Source organism: Lissotriton helveticus, chromosome 6, assembly GCF_964261635.1.
Source record: "Lissotriton helveticus chromosome 6, aLisHel1.1, whole genome shotgun sequence".
NCBI lineage: Eukaryota > Metazoa > Chordata > Amphibia > Caudata > Salamandridae > Lissotriton > Lissotriton helveticus.
Window position 1 is genome coordinate 526,018,869 of NC_136067.1, and position 19,106 is coordinate 526,037,974.

Below are 19,106 nucleotides of genomic sequence, written 5' to 3' on the forward strand. Positions count from 1 at the left end.
CCCTAATATTTTGCCAAGTTTCGTGCAAATCCATTCAGCCGTTCAATTATTATTTTTATTATTTTTTTTTGCCCCGCGGGGCCCTTTTAAAACCTCCACATCAAACCTAGGGGGTCAGCGAGGATCTACTATGCCCCCTTATAGTTATTTCCCCCTTTGTTTTGACCTCCTCTTGTCTCTCGATCCTACCGAGAGACAAGATGGCGGCCGCTACGGACTGTTTGGAATGTTGACAGACGCCGGAGAACCAATCAGCTTCGCTTCACAAAGCTCCGTTGCGCGAAAAGTCCGCGAACCAGAGCGCTAACCGGTCCGCTGTTACAGATATATATCTTTTTTTAAACGTTAATTTCTCAAAATCCACTGGAGCACATATATTGAGACCTACAAAAGGCACATCGGGCTACCAGTCCCTACAATTTTGCCAAGTTTCGTGCAAATCCATTCAGCCGTTCGGGCTAAAAGTGAGGCCAACCGCCCTATGGAAAACTCAATGTTAAAAACACGTTTTGGGACCCCCCTTTTTTCTCGGCCCCCACTGGACGAACCCCCCCCAAATTTTCAAGGGCTGCTCAGAAACAAAATGTGCCATTTTCCTGAAAATTTCAGCCGATTCCGTCCACAAACGCCAAAGTTATTAGACATAGAATTTTCAAAAAACCCATAGAGAAAAAATCCTAACTATATATACCTACTGGCGACCGCCAGTAGGTAATATACATACATATACGCATATATATATCTCTTTTTTTTTTGGACGGCATTTAGTTTAACTTCTGTTATGTTATTTATTTGGTATTGTTTATTATATATATATATATATATATATTACCTACTGGCGGTCGCCAGTAGGTATATATAGTTAGGATTTTTTCTCTATGGGTTTTTTGAAAATTCTATGTCTAATAACTTTGGCGTTTGTGGACGGAATTGGCTGAAATTTTCAGGAAAATGGCACATTTTGTTTCTGAGCAGCCCTTGAAAATTTGGGGGGGGTTCGTCAAGGGGGGGCTGAGAAAAAAGGGGGGTCCCAAAACGTGTTTTTAACATTGAGTTTTCCATAGGGCGGTTGGCCTCACTTTTAGCCCGAACGGCTGAATGGATTTGCACGAAACTTGGCAAAATTGTAGGGACTGGTAGCCCGATGTGCCTTTTGTAGGTCTCAATATATGTGCTACAGTGGATTTTGAGAAATTAACATTTAAAAAAAGATATATATCTGTAACAGCGGACCGGGCAGCGCTCCAGGACGCGTACTTTTTGCGCAACGGAGCTTTGTGAAGCGAAGCTGATTGGTTCTCCGGCGTCTGTCAACATTCCAAACAGTCCGTAGCGGCCGCCATCTTGTCTCTCGGTAGGATCGAGAGACAAGAGGAGGCCAAAGCGAAGGGGCAAATGACCATAAGGGGGAATAGTAGATCCTCGCTGACCCCCTACGTTTGATGTGGAGGTTTTAAAAGGGCCCCGCGGGGCAAAAAAAAATAAATAATAATAATCGAACGGCTGAATGGATTTGCACGAAACTTGGCAAAATATTAGGGACTGGTAGCCCGATGTGCCTTTGCTTGGTCTCAATATATGTGCTCCAGTGGATTTTGAGAAATTAACGTTCAAAAAAAGATATATATCTGTAACAGCGCTCCGCTTCGCGTACTTTTCGCGTTACGGAGCATTGCGAAGCTGATTGGTTCTCCGGCGTCTGTCAACATTCCAAACAGTCCGTAGCGGCCGCCATCTTGTCTCTCGGTAGGATTGAGAGACAAGAGGAGGCCAAAGCGAAGGGGGAAATGACCATAAGGGGGCATAGTAGATCCTTCCTGACCTCTTAGGTTTGATGTACCATTTTGCCAAGTTTGGTGTAATTCCGTTCAGCCATTCAGGCTGTAGACGTATGTAAATGTCCTATGGAAAATTGCATGGGGAAAACACATTTGAAAGTGTTGAAATTTAGAACCAATTAAAATGTTAGTTTGGTTTTGTATTTGTGTGTGATGAAAGTTAATTGGTTATGTATATATTTCAAATGAGAGGAAACCACAGCCATTTTGTGATACTACTGTCTGAGGTACATTTGTGAGGAATTTTTGGTGGTGAATTTCTGGTGTTTGATTTACACAGTACTAACACTTCTCCTACTTTTAAAAAGGTGAGTTGTTAATTTGTAAGGGGAACTATGTTGTACACTTGAAGATAATTTGAAAAATGTTTTCTGTTATTTATTTGCAGTCCTTCTGTTATACTAAATACTTGATAAAGTTAGTTTTATATTATGTATTACTAAAAACGATAAATGAAAGTGATTATTTTTTTCTGCAATTTACAGCAAGCAATTTCAAAATAAAATGGCTCACAATGAAGAGACCGTGGCAATTTCTTTTGAATTGTCCACTACATTGATTGAAATTGAGAGCACCAATAATGAAATATTGTCACAAGGAGGAGATGACTTGTATGATTCCATTAAATTGATTGAAATGGACAGCACCAATAATGAAATATTGGCACAAGGAGATGACTTGAATGATTCCACTACATTGATTGAAATTGAGAGCACCAATAATGAAATATTGTCACAAGGAGGAGATGACTTGTATGATTCCATTAGATTGATTGAAATGGACAGCACCAATAATGAAATATTGTCACAAGGAGGAGATGACTTGAATGATTCCACTACATTGATTGAAATTGAGAGCACCAATAATGAAATATTGTCACGAGGAGATGACTTGAATGATTCCACTACATTGATTGAAATTGACAGCACCAATAATGAAATATTGTCACAAGGAGGAGATGACTTGAATGATTTTTTTGATCAATCTCTTGATGGCGAATTTATCGAATGTTTGGAGACCATAGAGGTACAAGAATCATCATTGCAGACTTTTCATGAGGACATTGCTGATGAGGACATGTTACTAGTTCTTTCAAATTTAGAAAATTCTGAAGAATAAATTTATATTTAGAAATCAAAAATTGTTTGAGACATTATTCATTTTTATTTTTAATTTATGAGGTTGTAGCGAAGTGATTGTAGTATAAAATGAGACTTATAGTATAGAGTGCAACATTTTTATGTTACATGGTAAGTTTACTCATATTTACTTCCCTTCTGCCACTATATTATCTCCAATGTGTATTTGACATCTCTTCTTCATCTCCGGCCTCCTTTCTCTCACTGTGTCTCCGATGCATCTTATCGCTGCTATTTTGTGTAATTACAGAAGAGAGTAAAATAAAATAGTTCGGAACGTGAAAAGGGGGCAAAGTAGAGTACTCCTCACCCCCTAGGCCTTTTTAGGCGGTCCCAAAAGGATCAGTTTCTGCTTTCCTGAGAGATTATGGTATGAGTTCCATATACCACAATAACTTGCATTACAACATGCAAGATATCTATCTCCTTTTGAAGATATTCGCGCTAAGCGCGAATATCTCCAAAAAGTAACACCTGCCCTGAGCAGTTCTTAGCCATGTTATCCAATGGGAGGTGGATAACATGGCTAAGAGCATTAGCTCGGTAATGCATGAATATCGCTGAGTTTTTAGCGATATTCATGCATTGCGGCCGTTTATTATCGCATTTGCGATAAACCTTGATAATAGCAAGGTTTATCTTCGATCATTTCTGACGATGCTTAGCGGTAAAAAGTTCGTTGGTAAGCATCGTTAGCGATAAATATCGCTTAACTTTGGTAATATGCCCCAACGTCTGTTAACGTTCGATTCGAAGGAAATGAGGAAGTGTTGAAAAACATTGTTTGCGCCATCTTGCCTTTTTTGAAATGCCACACTTTTGTGGTGCACGGCAGCCATTTTAGATGTCTTGACCAGACCCACTCTCTGCACGCTGTCGATTCGTAGCATGGCTCCTCACCCTCGCAAGCATCTTCCCCAGGCACTGGTCACCCCCGCTCTCTGTCTTATGCATGGGCAATAAACCTCCCCCCATCTGCGCTGCTCTTCCCTGAAAATCACACTCTGTGCCCGCCCGACACCTCCCTTTCGCCCTATTCACTACCGCACCCTCTGACACTCCTCTTCCTCTGTGTCCGATTGTCCAGGCTATCAGCTAGCCCTGCAGATGTAGTTTATGGCCCCAGCTGTAAAGAATCACCCCTCTTCAAAGGAGTTATAGTAGATCAAGGCCCACACCCGATGAGATCCGTCACACCACACGCGTTCCTACTATCTGAAAACCATCCTGTATTGTGATTGGGGAGGGGACCGAGCCTGAAGCGGAAGATTCCAGGAATGACTCTTGGTACATCAAAGTTTTTACAATTATGTGTCACATTAAAAATATGTAGCACTCCAACAAAGTAGTAGGAATATAAAACTTTAATAACATATAAATATATACAACAAAACAAAAACAGTAAAAACATTTAAACAACGAAGAGACCGTGGCAATTTCTTTTGAATTATCCAATAGATTTATTGAAATTGACAGCACCAATAATGAAATATTCTTGTCAGTAGCGGTCTGTTGTGCGAATAGTTACAAGGCAGCAGAACGCGCTGAAATCTAGATGGCACGAAAGTGATGTCTAGTAAGTTGCCGCCCAGCAAATAACGGCGTGGGGCGCCGCGGGGGTGAGTGAGTCCAGTAGGCACCACAGCTATTCTTACCGGCATCGCAGAATTACTGCTGGGGACAATGCCTGTGCTGTAGCAGGGTCACAGCAGAAACAAAAAGGATTTTGTTGAAGATGTTGTTGGTTTTAAATTTGAAAACAGTTCTGGTGTCAACTGCTATGCTAATGTAGTGGTTAATGTTTTGTTTTCTCTAGAAAATGTAAAAGAGGGGGAGGCAGTCCAAAGTTCCGTTAAAAGGGCAAAGGAAAGGATCGGTGGTTTGAACTATCAGTGAAAAAGGGGAGGGGGTGCAACAATTTTTCCTACCGGGTCACACTGTGCTTTCACCGGAACTGAGGTCTGCAGGATTCTAGTAATTCAAAGTGAGGCTGGCGCCAGCATGGGAGCGCCGACGTCCCGCGGATACAGTTTCGTCACTCCACGGGCGATCATGGCAGTCATTCCCCATCGGGGGTCGGAGACTCCCGCGGCTCCTCTAGAATCTTCAAGGTCGTGGAGGACTACGGTGGTGGAGTCAAGCAGTGACCGGGCCATTTCTTTATGCTGGGCCCGCTCTTGCCAGGTCGACCGCCATTTTGAGAGTTCGGTAGCTACTGGCGATCGCGGGGTCAAATGAGCGGACGGGCTCCACCCTGCCGGGCGAGACGTTGCAGCATGGCCACAGTGGAAGAACCCTTTTCCGGGCGCCTGGAGCGCTGAGGGTGCAGCAGGGAAGCCTCCACCTGGGGAGGCGGGAGAGGCCTGTTCGCACCGTCTCTCCCTCCCAGTGCACCCCACGGCGTCTCGGTTGAGATTTGTTATGGCCGGACCAGGCGATGAGGACGAGGGGGGGGGGTCGGAGGCATGTGCAAGAAATCCCCCCCCAGTGTTGTCGCAGCCATTATTCAAGAAAGAAGAAGTGTCCCGTCCGTCTTCGGGCCGGGCTTCCGGTAGATGTCGGCCGGACGCCCCTGGCTCTGGCCCCATGAACAGGTTTCTTGGTTTATCGGCTGCAGCCGGATCCCGTCGTCCTCGGCCCCCCGACCGTTGGTGGCCGGACCGGAAGAGCATGTGGCGGGAGTACCTGCAACTCTCAAGGGCCACCGCGGCCGGACTGGGAGAGAGACGGGAGGGTCGAGGAGACATTCCCCCCCCTGCAACTGTTCAGCGTTGTAAAGGCAATCCCCTGGCCGGGTCCCGCTGGCCTCGGCCTCTCCTCCGGTACACCCTACGTTAGGATCTCCTGGCCGAGGCGTGGCAGCAGGACCTGCCTTATATGGGCTGCTCCCGGCTGGGCGTAGCCGCAACCCTGCCCCACCTTGGAAGTTTCCAGAGTGGGGGCGGATGTTCTACTGACTTGCATTTTCCCTAGTCTATCGATTTTTTTGGCGTGGCAGGCGGTGGGACAGCGAGGGGTGATTTGGTTTCTCTTACTGTTTTTCTGGTCTCTCACCACTGGCATATTTTAACGTTTTCTTGTTTCTAGGACATTAATAGGTTTTATCATTACGTTATGTTATCGTTTCTTTGTTCGTTGTTTAATAAAAGTTCATGTTCATCAGTGGCCTACTGATTTTCGTTTTCCTATTCTTTTCTTTCCAGGTTGTTTCATGCTAAAGTTTCTGTTAACAGGATACAGTGATCTCTTCGTTATTATTGCATATGTCCTTTTCACTAGGGGTGCTCTCTGGTCGGGCCAGATAACGTATCTCTAGTAAATGGTCCGGGTGAAACAGGTGCATCAATCAGTGGGGAGTAGATAGGCATGACAGATTACAACGGGGGAGAAAGGTCCGCATTACGTACCCTTTCACTACTTGCAAAGATTTTCCTACGTTTATTTGCAAACAGGGAATACCTCCAAAAAGAACTAATTCCCAAACAGTCAATGTTCGGACAATCAATCAATCAATGAGGAATGAAATAGGTACGACGTGTTAAAGGCTTGCGTTACCTACCCTTCACTATCTGCAAAGGGAGAGAGAATATTCCTATTCTTCCTCGTTTGCAGGCAGAGAAGATCCTTAAGAGAACCAACTTCGAACAATTCAATGCTCGATTGAAACAATCAACAAGGGGTACTGTGAACACAAATGAACGCCGCTTATGTACATACGCATTGCTATTTTCAACAGGTTGTTCCTAATGTTTCTATTTTAGCGAGGTCAAAAAGAGATCCCATTAGTGGCCTACTGATTTTGTTCGATTCCTTTTGTTTTTTTACACGATTTTTCGCTATCTGCAAAGACTAAACAGAGTATTGCGACTCTGTGCTTGTTTGTAAATAGAGAATGAACCAAAGAGAACAATCAATCAAATGGAGAGAGAAGCAGGCACGACGGATTACAAAGGGGGCAAAGGGCTGCGTTAACTACCCTTCACTATCTGCAAAGAGAGAGTACTCCTAATAGAAATGAGGGGTGGGGGGCAGCATTCAAAGCAGATCAGTGTGCATAAACACAAAAATGTTTTTACTTACCACGTACTTGACATTCGACAGCTTATGATATTTGCTATTAAAAAACCATTGAAATTCACTGAAAAAACCATAGGTTATAGACCATATATAGTTAGGAATTAGCATTTACAAAACCTTGAAAATTCACTGAAAAAACCATAGGTTATAGACCATATATAGTTAGGAATTAGCATTTACAAAACCTTGAAAATTCACTGCAAAAACCATAGGTTAGAAACCATATATAGTTAGCTGGACATTTTATTGACATAAAACCAATGAAATTCCATATATGGTTAGTTGCACTAACTATATATCGCGCACCCGCAATCCACTGCTGATGATGTCACATATTACATCATTCATGACATGGTCAGTGACATCACTGATGACATCACTGATGACATCTCAAATGACATCACTGATGACATCACTGATGACATCTCATTTGACATCAATGACCACATCACTGATGATATCATTCATGTGACAATACAATGCATCTCCTCACATTTTAATATAACCTCTGTTTCACCCAGTGTTAAAAAGAGTATAATTTTTGAAACCATTGACACACCAATACTAGTTACTACATACGCACTCACTGATTGCTACGTCTACACACACCTTCACTCATTCACCCATACAATCATTCATACATACAATCACTCATCTTTACAACACTATCATATGCACTCATACACCTATACAGACACTCACAGTCTGCCACTCATCCATGGAGTTACTCACACACCTAGTCAGTCCTGTAAAGAATCAATGAGACTTCCATTTTCTTGTCTATACAGTTAAACATAGAGCACCTTACATTTTCAAACATATACTAACACATACTTACCTTCTTATACAATCATTGATACAAGTACAGATTGATCTGCACAGAGTCACACACCTCGCAGCTAGCCACACACACACTCAGTCTCCCATACAAATACTTGGGCAATCAATCAATAACCCATATAGTTACTCATATAGCTACTGATCAACACATGCAGCAGTTTACAGAACAACAGACATAATGATGCACAAATTAAGACAGTTTAGTCACTAACCCATGCACTCAGTGAGACACATTTAATCACTCACTCATACAGTCAGTCATGCACCTACTAAATCCTTCGTCCAGACACTTACACATCCACTCATTCTTCAATATGTAAGACATATTTAAACTTTATAGAAACAAAAAATCACTGGATGTTGTTATCAGTGATGTCATCAGTGATGTCATTTGAGATGTCATCAGTGATGTCATCAGTGATGTCACTGACCATGTCATGAATGATGTAATATGTGACATCATCAGCAGTGGATTGCGGGTGCGCGATATATAGTTAGTGCAACTAACTATATATGGAATTTCATTGGTTTTATGTCAATAAAATGTCCAGCTAACTATATATGGTCTCTAACCTATGGTTTTTGCAGTGAATTTTCAAGGTTTTGTAAATGCTAATTCCTAACTATATATGGTCTATAACCTATGGTTTTTTCAGTGAATTTTCAAGGTTTTGTAAATGCTAATTCCTAACTATATATGGTCTATAACCTATGTTTTTTTCAGTGAATATAGATATATATATATATATATATATATATATATATATATATATATATATATATATATATATATATATATAAATATATATATATATATATATATTACCTACTGGCGGTCGCCAGTAGGTAGTTATAGTTAGGACCTAGTTTCCATAGGAAATCCTCAACATTCTATTTGGATTAACTTTGGCCCTGGTGGATGAATCTTTGCGAATTTCTCAAAGAAGATGGCTCGGTCCGCTGCGCTCCTTCCCTGAAAGTTTAGGGGGGAATGGTGAAGTGGGGGCTGAGATAAAAGGGGGGTCCGAAAACGTGTTTTCTCCATGTTATTTTCCATAGGACGTTTAGACACGGCTACAGGTCGAACGGCTGAATGGATTTATAAGAAATTTGGCAAAACTGTAGAGTCCGGCTCGCAGATTATGCTTGTTTTGGAATGGTGTAAATCTGTTCAGTAGTTGCTGAGAAAATTAAAGTTAAAGTCAATTATATATCTATAAGCGCGCACGGGTGCGCGCACTCAAGCGGCTGCGCGCGAGCGGAATTTTTTTTTTGCTGTGTGACGTCTGTTAACGTTCGATTCGAAGGAAATCAGGAAGTGTTGACCGCCATTTTGTCACTGCGAGTAAATATATTGTCATTTCAAAGCGTTGGAACATGGAAAGGGGAGAAGGTAGAGATTGTTTTGCTGCGTAGGTTCTCTCAGGGTGTGCAGTAAGGCCCATAAACGCAAAAATATATATATATTTTTTTTTTTTTAAGTTGCGGGGTGCGCGCATTCTATTTACAAGAGTGTGAAAATGGAGATAAATCAGAAGTTTGAGTGCTTTGATATAAGGTGGCTCTGAAAAGAGCCCTTGTGTTAATTGAGTTTTTTCTGCATTTATAAGTAAGTACCGATGCAGAGTCTGATGTTGCAGAGGAAGATTCTGTTTCCCTCATCCGTGAAATGAACACCATCTGTCCTATAGATGTCTTGCATGTGGTAACGCAAGTTGTTGTGGTAAATAGAACCCATGCTATAATCTCTGAGGAAAGCAGAAACAGATTTATTAACATGTCTCCTTGCTCTCTCAATGTGTGCACAATGTTGATTGGACCAATTCCATTTCTGTCTTTGGCATATATTGGAATATACCAAGGCAGTTCGAGGAAAAAGTGTCATCAATTGTCGAAAGGTGTCTTTTAGAAGCATTTCCAGACCTACCCCAGTCAATGTGCCTAGATCGTTCCCACCACAGTGCACAATTATAAGGTCTGGTTCTGGGAGATGCATAAAAGTTTTCACCAATGGTATTAATTGGTGACATCATAATCCTCTTTGCCCAATCCACGTTATCTGCACATTTGGTAAATCAAGGTTGGAAATTCGTCTGCTTGCTGCATATTTTCCACTCCAGTGAATATAGCTGTGTCCTAAAAGCCAAACCTTCATTTTCAAGGCAGATGCACTCGTACTCCGATGGGTTCTGGAAGTGGAATGGCAGTTAGAAGCTGAAAGTCAGGATAAAAAAATGGATGAAGCTTGGTGTGGTTGAAAAACGAAAAATGATTGGTTGATTCTAATACGTGAAGATTGAAGACTACGTTGCATGTTAATGTTATGTAAAAGAAAAAGTAGTATTGGGTGTGAAAAAAATGACATGTAACAGAGCTGTGGATAGGCAGGTGTTTCTGGAGGGAAAACAGTGTTGTTAGTTTGCTGTAGAACGTTGAGATATGAACTTTTGACCTGTGCCTTCAGCCAGGTGCAGAATGAGGTGTTACCATGGAAACAGCCAGAGATGGCAGTGGGTGATGGGTGACTTTTATGTGACATTGAAAATATTGTGAGGGACAACCAACTGAAATGTAAATTTGAATACAAAATTTTGCGGGAGGAAATATGATTGGCTGAAGAGACATATATGAGTCTGTATTGACTGGATATCTGTGCCATTGAATTTTGGTTGCAGTGATAGCAGCATAATTGAGACTTCCGTCAAACGAATATCTATTTTGTGACTGTCACTGTTGTACATCGTACAAAGCATTGGTAAAGGTAAGTCTGTAACTGTTTGTTTTATCATGTACCATAAAATATGGTTTACTCACAAACAATGATTGATTTTCCTCATAGTTTGAAACTAAACTCATTTTTGGCTGTCATAATGTGTTGTATTTCTAAAACTATTTTTTATTTAAATGTGAAATATGAAGTTTAAAATATGTTTAATATAAAGAGTAATTATTTGTGTGATTTTGAAGCCTTTATATATAATGAGAGAAGTTGTTTATGAAGTGAAAAAATGATATTAGCAGAGAGACAGATAATGCAGATAGAGAGAGAAATGGTAAATTACATGTGATACCGTCGTGAAAAAATGTTAATGGTTAATGAATTCGTAAACTTTCTGTCACACGACAAAATTAGAGTGCGGTTTCTGGACGCGGCCTGCATTGGTGGGTGTAGGGTGAGAGGGGCAGGTGGTTGAGTGAAATAAAATGAAAAGTTGGTATATTACATGTGATACCGTGTTGAAAAAGTGGTAATGTTTAATGAATTCTTAAAGTTTGTGTCAGACGACAAAATTATAGTGCGGTTTGTGGTCGCGGCCTGCGATGGTGGGCGTAGGGTGAGAAGGGCAGGTGGTCGAGTAAAATAAAATGAAAAGTTGGTACATTACATGTGATATCGTCTTGAAAAAGTGGTAATGCTTAATAAATTCTTAAACTTTCTGACAGACGACAAAATTACATTGTAGTTTGTGGCCGCGGCTTGCACTGCTGGGGTGAGAGGGGGTGGTGGTCGAGTAAAATAAAATGAAAAGTTCTGACCATGAGGTTGTACACAGATTTGTGCAGTAAATGTGTTCGCAAATTGAGGTACCAAACGGAGTATAAAAATATCTCTCTCACTCCTGCTGTTTGACTGCATCTTCATCTCCCTTCTGTTTTCCGTCTCCGTTGCCCTGTGTTATCTTATTGTGTGTGTGTCTGTCTGTGTCTGCCTTCAGTCCGGGTTGAGGAACTTTGCTGTGGAGGCACACACAGATAGTCTCATCAAAGTAGTTGGAACGTTTTGAAAAAACTATTTATATAATTGAAATGCTTTTTTGAAGCGCTAGTGAATGTTTTCTTTCACAATTACCGCTCGGTTGTTTCCATAGAGCAGAGGGTATGTTGTATTTCACTACTTAGTACCTCTGCATCTGCACTCTGTTCTCTGGTGGCTGGCGGAGAAGTGTTTGTTATTGTGGAGATTAAAGCGTGATAAGGAGTGAAATACGACATAGCGTCTGGTCTGTAGAAGCGTGGGAGCAGTGATTAACACTGAGAGAAGCGGAACTGCAGTAGTGCTTGGTAAGAGTAATAAATTATTTTTTTACAGAGGTACAACTGTCTGCATGGTGCGCGACCTACTAAGAAAGGGTTCACGGGCTGTTATAGGCCTGTGGGTTCTAGAATGAGTAAATCAGGTCGACAAAAGAAAATATTAAGTTAGTACAGCTGAAGTTACGTGGAACACATGAATACTGTTTCAATATACAATCATTTTAGTTGAGATTATGGATTAAAAGAAAGAACGTGTATATTTGAAATGTTTATTCAGAAATGCACTGTTTTCAAGGCAAGTTTCTTATCGAATACGAGTACAGACATTGCAAAAAACAAAGTAATCGGTATAGCCACTAGTACATAAAATACAAACGGTATCGTTGATGAAAAATGAATATGGTTTAGCAAAATTAATTATACACTCTTATGAGGAAGTATATTGGGGCAGATTTATGAAGGCCTTGCGCCGCCGGTGCGTCACTTTTAACATGGGAAAAAGTGACACACCAGCGGCGCAAGGCCTTCATAAATAAGGCTCATTATATGTTAATAAATGGAAGAAGGTCTCTGGCCTTTCAGTTTAGGAACGATACATGAAAATGCTAGTGGTTGGACAATATGTCTTTATCAATGAGCTCTCTGCATGCGAAGCACTATCACGTTTCTGTTATGCTATTGTTTAAGGAAAAAAAACGCGCCAAAACCGCCAAAATGGCGAGAGGTGCACGTATGTAATGTGTTGGATCGTTCGCAAATCAGTGTTGAGAAGAACTACTGTATTGAGATATCTTTTGAAGGTTGCAGTATTGCATTTGAAGTACAGTACGAAAAACAATGGAAATATTATTGAAAGAACATATTTTTCTCTTATGTATTAAAAAATATTTTAGAGTGCGGTTTCTGGACGCGGCCTGCATTGGTGGGTGTAGGGTGAGAGGGGCAGGTGGTTGAGTGAAATAAAATGAAAAGTTGGTATATTACATGTGATACCGTGTTGAAAAAGTGGTAATGTTTAATGAATTCTTAAAGTTTGTGTCAGATGACAAAATTATAGTGCGGTTTGTGGCCGCGGCCTGCGATGGTGGGCGTAGGGTGAGAAGGGCAGGTGGTCGAGTAAAATAAAATGAAAAGTTGGTACATTACATGTGATATCGTCTTGAAAAAGTGGTAATGCTTAATGAATTCTTAAACTTTCTGACAGACGACAAAATTATATTGTAGTTTGTGGCCGCGGCTTGCACTGCTTGGGTGAGAGGGGGAGGTGGTCGAGTAAAATAAAATGAAAAGTTCTGACCATGAGGTTGTACACAGATTTGTGCAGTAAATGTGTTCGTAAATTGAGGTACCAAACGGAGTATAAAAATATCTCCTTCACTCCTGCTGTTTGACTGCATCTTCATCTCCCTTCTGTTTTCCGTCTCCGTTGCCCTGTGTTATCTTATTCTGTGTGTGTCTGTCTGTGTCTGCCTTCAGTCCGGGTTGAGGAACTTTGCTGTGGAGGCACACACAGATAGTCTCATCAAAGTAGTTGGAACGTTTTGAAAAAACTATTTATATAATTGAAATGCTTTTTTGAAGCGCTAGTGAATGTTTTCTTTCACAATTACCGCTCGGTTGTTTCCATAGAGCAGAGGGTATGTTGTATTTCACTACTTAGTACCTCTGCATCTGCACTCTGTTCTCTGGTAGCTGGCGGAGAAGTGTTTGTTATTGTGGAGATTAAAGCATGATAAGGAGTGAAATACGACATAGCGTCTGGTCTGTAGAAGCGTGGGAGCAGTGATTAACACTGAGAGAAGCGGAACTGCGGTAGTGCTTGGTAAGAGTAATAAATTATTTTTTTACAGAGGTACAACTGTCTGCATGGTGCGCGACCTACTAAGAAAGGGTTCACGGGCTGTTATAGGCCTGTGGGTTCTAGCATGAGTAAATCAGGTCGACAAAAGAAAATATTAAGTTAGTACAGCTGAAGTTACGTGGAACACATGAATACTGTTTCAATATACAATCATTTTAGTTGAGATTATGGATTAAAAGAGAGAACGTGTATATTTGAAATGTTTATTCAGAAATGCACTGTTTTCAAGGCAAGTTTCTTATCGAATACGAGTACAGACATTGCAAAAAACAAAGTAATCGGTATAGCCACTAGTACATAAAATACAAACGGTATCGTTGATGAAAAATGAATATGGTTTAGCAAAATTAATTATACACTCTTATGAGGAAGTATATTGGGGCAGATTTATGAAGGCCTTGCGCCGCCGGTGCGTCACTTTTAACATGGGAAAAAGTGACACACCAGCGGCGCAAGGCCTTCATAAATAAGGCTCATTATATGTTAATAAATGGAAGAAGGTCTCTGGCCTTTCAGTTTAGGAACGATACATGAAAATGCTAGTGGTTAGACAATATATCTTTATCAATGAGCTCTCTGCATGCGAAGCACTATCACGTTTCTGTTATGCTATTGTGTAAGGGAAAAAAACGCGCCAAAACCGACAAAATGGCGAGAGGTGCATGTATGTAATGTGTTGGATCGTTCGCAAATCAGTGTTGAGAAGAACTACTGTATTGAGATATCTTTTGAAGGTTGCAGTATTGCATTTGAAGTACAGTACGAAAAACAATGGAAATATTATTGAAAGAACATATTTTTCTCTTATGTATTAAAAAATATTTTAGAGTGCGGTTTCTGGACGCGGCCTGCATTGGTGGGTGTAGGGTGAGAGGGGCAGGTGGTTGAGTGAAATAAAATGAAAAGTTGGTATATTACATGTGATACCGTGTTGAAAAAGTGGTAATGTTTAATGAATTCTTAAAGTTTGTGTCAGACGACAAAATTATAGTGCGGTTTGTGGCCGCGGCCTGCGATGGTGGGCGAGGGTGAGAAGGGCAGGTGGTCGAGTAAAATAAAATGAAAAGTTGGTACATTACATGTGATATTGTCTTGAAAAAGTGGTAATGCTTAATGAATTCTTAAACTTTCTGACAGACGACAAAATTATATTGTAGTTTGTGGCCGCGGCTTGCACTGCTGGGGTGAGAGGGGGAGGTGGTCGAGTAAAATAAAATGAAAAGTTCTGACCATGAGGTTGTACACAGATTTGTGCAGTAAATGTGTTCGTAAATTGAGGTACCAAACGGAGTATAAAAATATCTCTCTCACTCCTGCTGTTTGACTGCATCTTCATCTCCCTTCTGTTTTCCGTCTCCGTTGCCCTGTGTTATCTTATTCTGTGTGTGTCTGTCTGTGTCTGCCTTCAGTCCGGGTTGAGGAACTTTGCTGTGGAGGCACACACAGATAGTCTCATCAAAGTAGTTGGAACGTTTTGAAAAAACTATTTATATAATTGAAATGCTTTTTTGAAGCGCTAGTGAATGTTTTCTTTCACAATTACCGCTCGGTTATTTCCATAGAGCAGAGGGTATGTTGTATTTCACTACTTAGTACCTCTGCATCTGCACTCTGTTCTCTGGTAGCTGGCGGAGAAGTGTTTGTTATTGTGGAGATTAAAGCGTGATAAGGAGTGAAATACGACATAGCGTCTGGTCTGTAGAAGCGTGGGAGCAGTGATTAACACTGAGAGAAGCGGAACTGCGGTAGTGCTTGGTAAGAGTAATAAATTATTTTTTTACAGAGGTACAACTGTCTGCATGGTGCGCGACCTACTAAGAAAGGGTTCACTGGCTGTTATAGGCCTGTGGGTTCTAGTATGAGTAAATCAGGTCGACAAAAGAAAATATTAAGTTAGTACAGCTGAAGTTACGTGGAACACATGAATACTGTTTCAATATACAATCATTTTAGTTGAGATTATGGATTAAAAGAGAGAACGTGTATATTTGAAATGTTTATTCAGAAATGCACTGTTTTCAAGGCAAGTTTCTTATCGAATACGAGTACAGACATTGCAAAAAACAAAGTAATCGGTATAGCCACTAGTACATAAAATACAAACGGTATAGTCGATGAAAAATGAATATGGTTTAGCAAAATTAATTATACACTCTTATGAGGAAGTATATTGGGGCAGATTTATGAAGGCCTTGCGCCGCCGGTGCGTCACTTTTAACATGGGAAAAAGTGACACACCGGCGGCGCAAGGCCTTCATAAATAAGGCTCATTATATGTTAATAAATGGAAGAAGGTCTCTGGCCTTTCAGTTTAGGAACGATACATGAAAATGCTAGTGGTTAGACAATATGTCTTTATCAATGAGCTCTCTGCATGCGAAGCACTATCACGTTTCTGTTATGCTATTGTGTAAGGGAAAAAAAACGCGCCAAAACCGACAAAATGGCGAGAGGTGCATGTATGTAATGTGTTGGATCGTTCGCAAATCAGTGTTGAGAAGTACTACTGTATTGAGATATCTTTTGAAGGTTGCAGTATTGCATTTGAAGTACAGTACGAAAAACAATGGAAATATTATTGAAAGAACATATTTTTCTCTTATGTATTAAAAAATATTTTAGTTTATGGAAAATTAAAGGAGCAGAGGTGTGTGAGGCGGAAATAAGCAGTTCAAATGCGAAATGGCGTTTACAGTTATAAAAAACTCATTCTATATTTACACATTAATTAGGGCACATGTAGCATATATTACCGAGTTTTGCTTCGAGTACGTTTGAAAGAACATAAGATAAGATATACAATAGAATTGTTGAGATTAGACTTTAATAAAAAATAAAGTTCAAAATCGAGTAGCTGAAGAAAAAAAATGTAGTCCACAGAAAAGATCAAAATTTAACCAGCAGGAAATCATAATGTCCACTGTTAGTAAAGCCAATAGGTCTGTTCATGTTAAGAAAATATCCAAGAAAACGTGAAAAAGATAGGGAGGCAAAACGAAATGTGGACGTCAATGGCTTGTATAACAGTCATCCAAGTATTGTATAGGCGAAGTAGGCAGCAACTGCTTCTAACAGGAAGTCACTGTTATGATCCGAAAACATGTCAGCCATCCAATTGAAAAGAGGAAAGCAGCATTCATGATCTGTTATTATCGGAGCCTCTAGTACCATCAGAGGACAGCTCGGTGGGTTTTCAATGTAGCTGTCTGTCAGGAAATCTTGCTCCGCTGCAAATATATTCCAATGACCTAGAACTCCTTGTATCGCTGCAAAGGCCATAATCCCTCCGTTGCAACATAGCTGTTCATGATCAATTAACGGATTCATGAGATGATTGTAATTCACTTCAGGAGGTACCAAGTTGCAGAGACATAAGTCCAGGGCCCACATGAAATCACAGCTCAGGCAATGAAATACAGGCTGTACACAGGTGAAATAGGAATATCGAAATGATAATCGATATGAAGTATTCAGAGTCGAGAGTGCTAAGATGCCGTAGTAGTCAAGCATCTTCTGGCGAAATAGTTCTAAGTGTTCCGGCTTGTTTGCGAAGACAGGAGGGACATCCATTTTGAAATAAACGAGATGGGAACACAAACGTCGCAGCACTGGCAGTTCAACAGGAAGTCCACAGAAATAGGTCGCAGAGCATGGAGTGAAGAGTAGCAGAATGACTTGATATAATTTTTGGCAGTCCGGTCACTAAACCATTGATTAGTAGTTATAAAAAAAATAGCCTGTCTTGAAGTGGAGGATCCGTTTAAAATTAAGGGAGTCACCTCAGTAAATTGTAAAGGAAGGCCACTCTTTTATAAGGAATGGTGTTGTCTGTGAATATTAGCTAAGTGAAAGATATGTTCGCGAACAGATGCTACGCTAACTTCTTTTTGTGACAATAAGGCTGTTGTTCATGTCTTGTGATTCAAGGCCGGAATTCGCTGCCAGATGGAAACATCAAGGTTCAAATGCGTGGGGTAGATAAACTACATTCTTAAAGGGAAGCAAATGCAGAGTGATTTTTACCGCGTAAGCTTTGTCGTTTAAAAAGTCATAGTGATTTTCATTATATGTAAAAAATAATATCACTGATGAAGAATGAAAAAAAATCGTTATAATAATAGGCACTGGTGTATTTTTGGAAAGATATGCAACATTACAGGGATTCCACTTAAATAAGTCATGTAATTGAAAGTGCCTGCATGTGGACGACTAAATACATGTTTAGGCGTTTAATATGCAGCTTTGAAAAAAAACGTGTGTATGGTTTAAAAATGAAATGTAAAGGTTTAAAGCAGGAGTTTCCAAAGCGGTCGTGGAGGGCCAGATGTATGGTAGATTAAAAAAATTACTACATGTTTTTCAATGGGGTTATCTTAAACATAAGTTTCTTTATCTACTGTGCAGTTTTTCTGCATGTTGCCTATTCTTTGATTTTTACTGTTGCTGTGTCTTATACATTTTCCAGGGGCGGGTATAGGGTCATGGCAGCCCTGGGCAGGGAGCATAGGTAGGGGGCTCTGTAACAGGGGGTTTGGGCGGGGCGGAGCGTGCAGCCCACTGAATAGGGAGGGGTGGATCAAGGTGTTTGGAAGTGGAACAGAGCCAGAGCACGCCAAATTCCTGCCATGGGCCGTTACGCAAATATGTATGCATCCTTAGAGGATTATTATATTAAGGATATATATTAATATGGTGGCTCCTGGGGTTTGGTGGTCCTGTGCAGGTGTACTGCTTGCATATGCCCAAGGTTGGCCCTGTATTTTCTGTCTATGCACTTGTTCTCCGTCACATGGGCTTTTAGTTATGAAGGCCTTGTGTCGCTGGTGCATCAGTTTTAACATGGGAAAAAGTGACATATCTCTGGCGCAATGGTTTCATAAATGAGACATTTTGTATCTTATTGTAATGATAGAGAATCTTGGGGAATTTATCTGTTATGCTTGTTCTTTGCTATAATGGCTCTATGTTGTGTAAGAAATAAGTCTGTAATAAGTTAATTAAATTTTATTATTTTCTTTTTTACAGTGTTTGGTGGTGAAAAGCAACAACCTGCCTTCTGAATTACACAATTTGAGGAATTATATTCTTTTTTTCAGGTGAGTTGGTATTTTTGCATAGGCAATTTTTTTGGGTGCACATGAAAATAATGAAGAAGATTTTTTTAAATGTTTGTAAAATTTCATTTTGAAATATGATTTTATTTTGAATTATTCACATGGGTTGTATCTGCTTATACTAGATATGTATTTGAGATATTCTCCACTGACAGATGAAATTATCTTTTAATGGGCTTGGTGCATGTGTTGTTTTTGATGG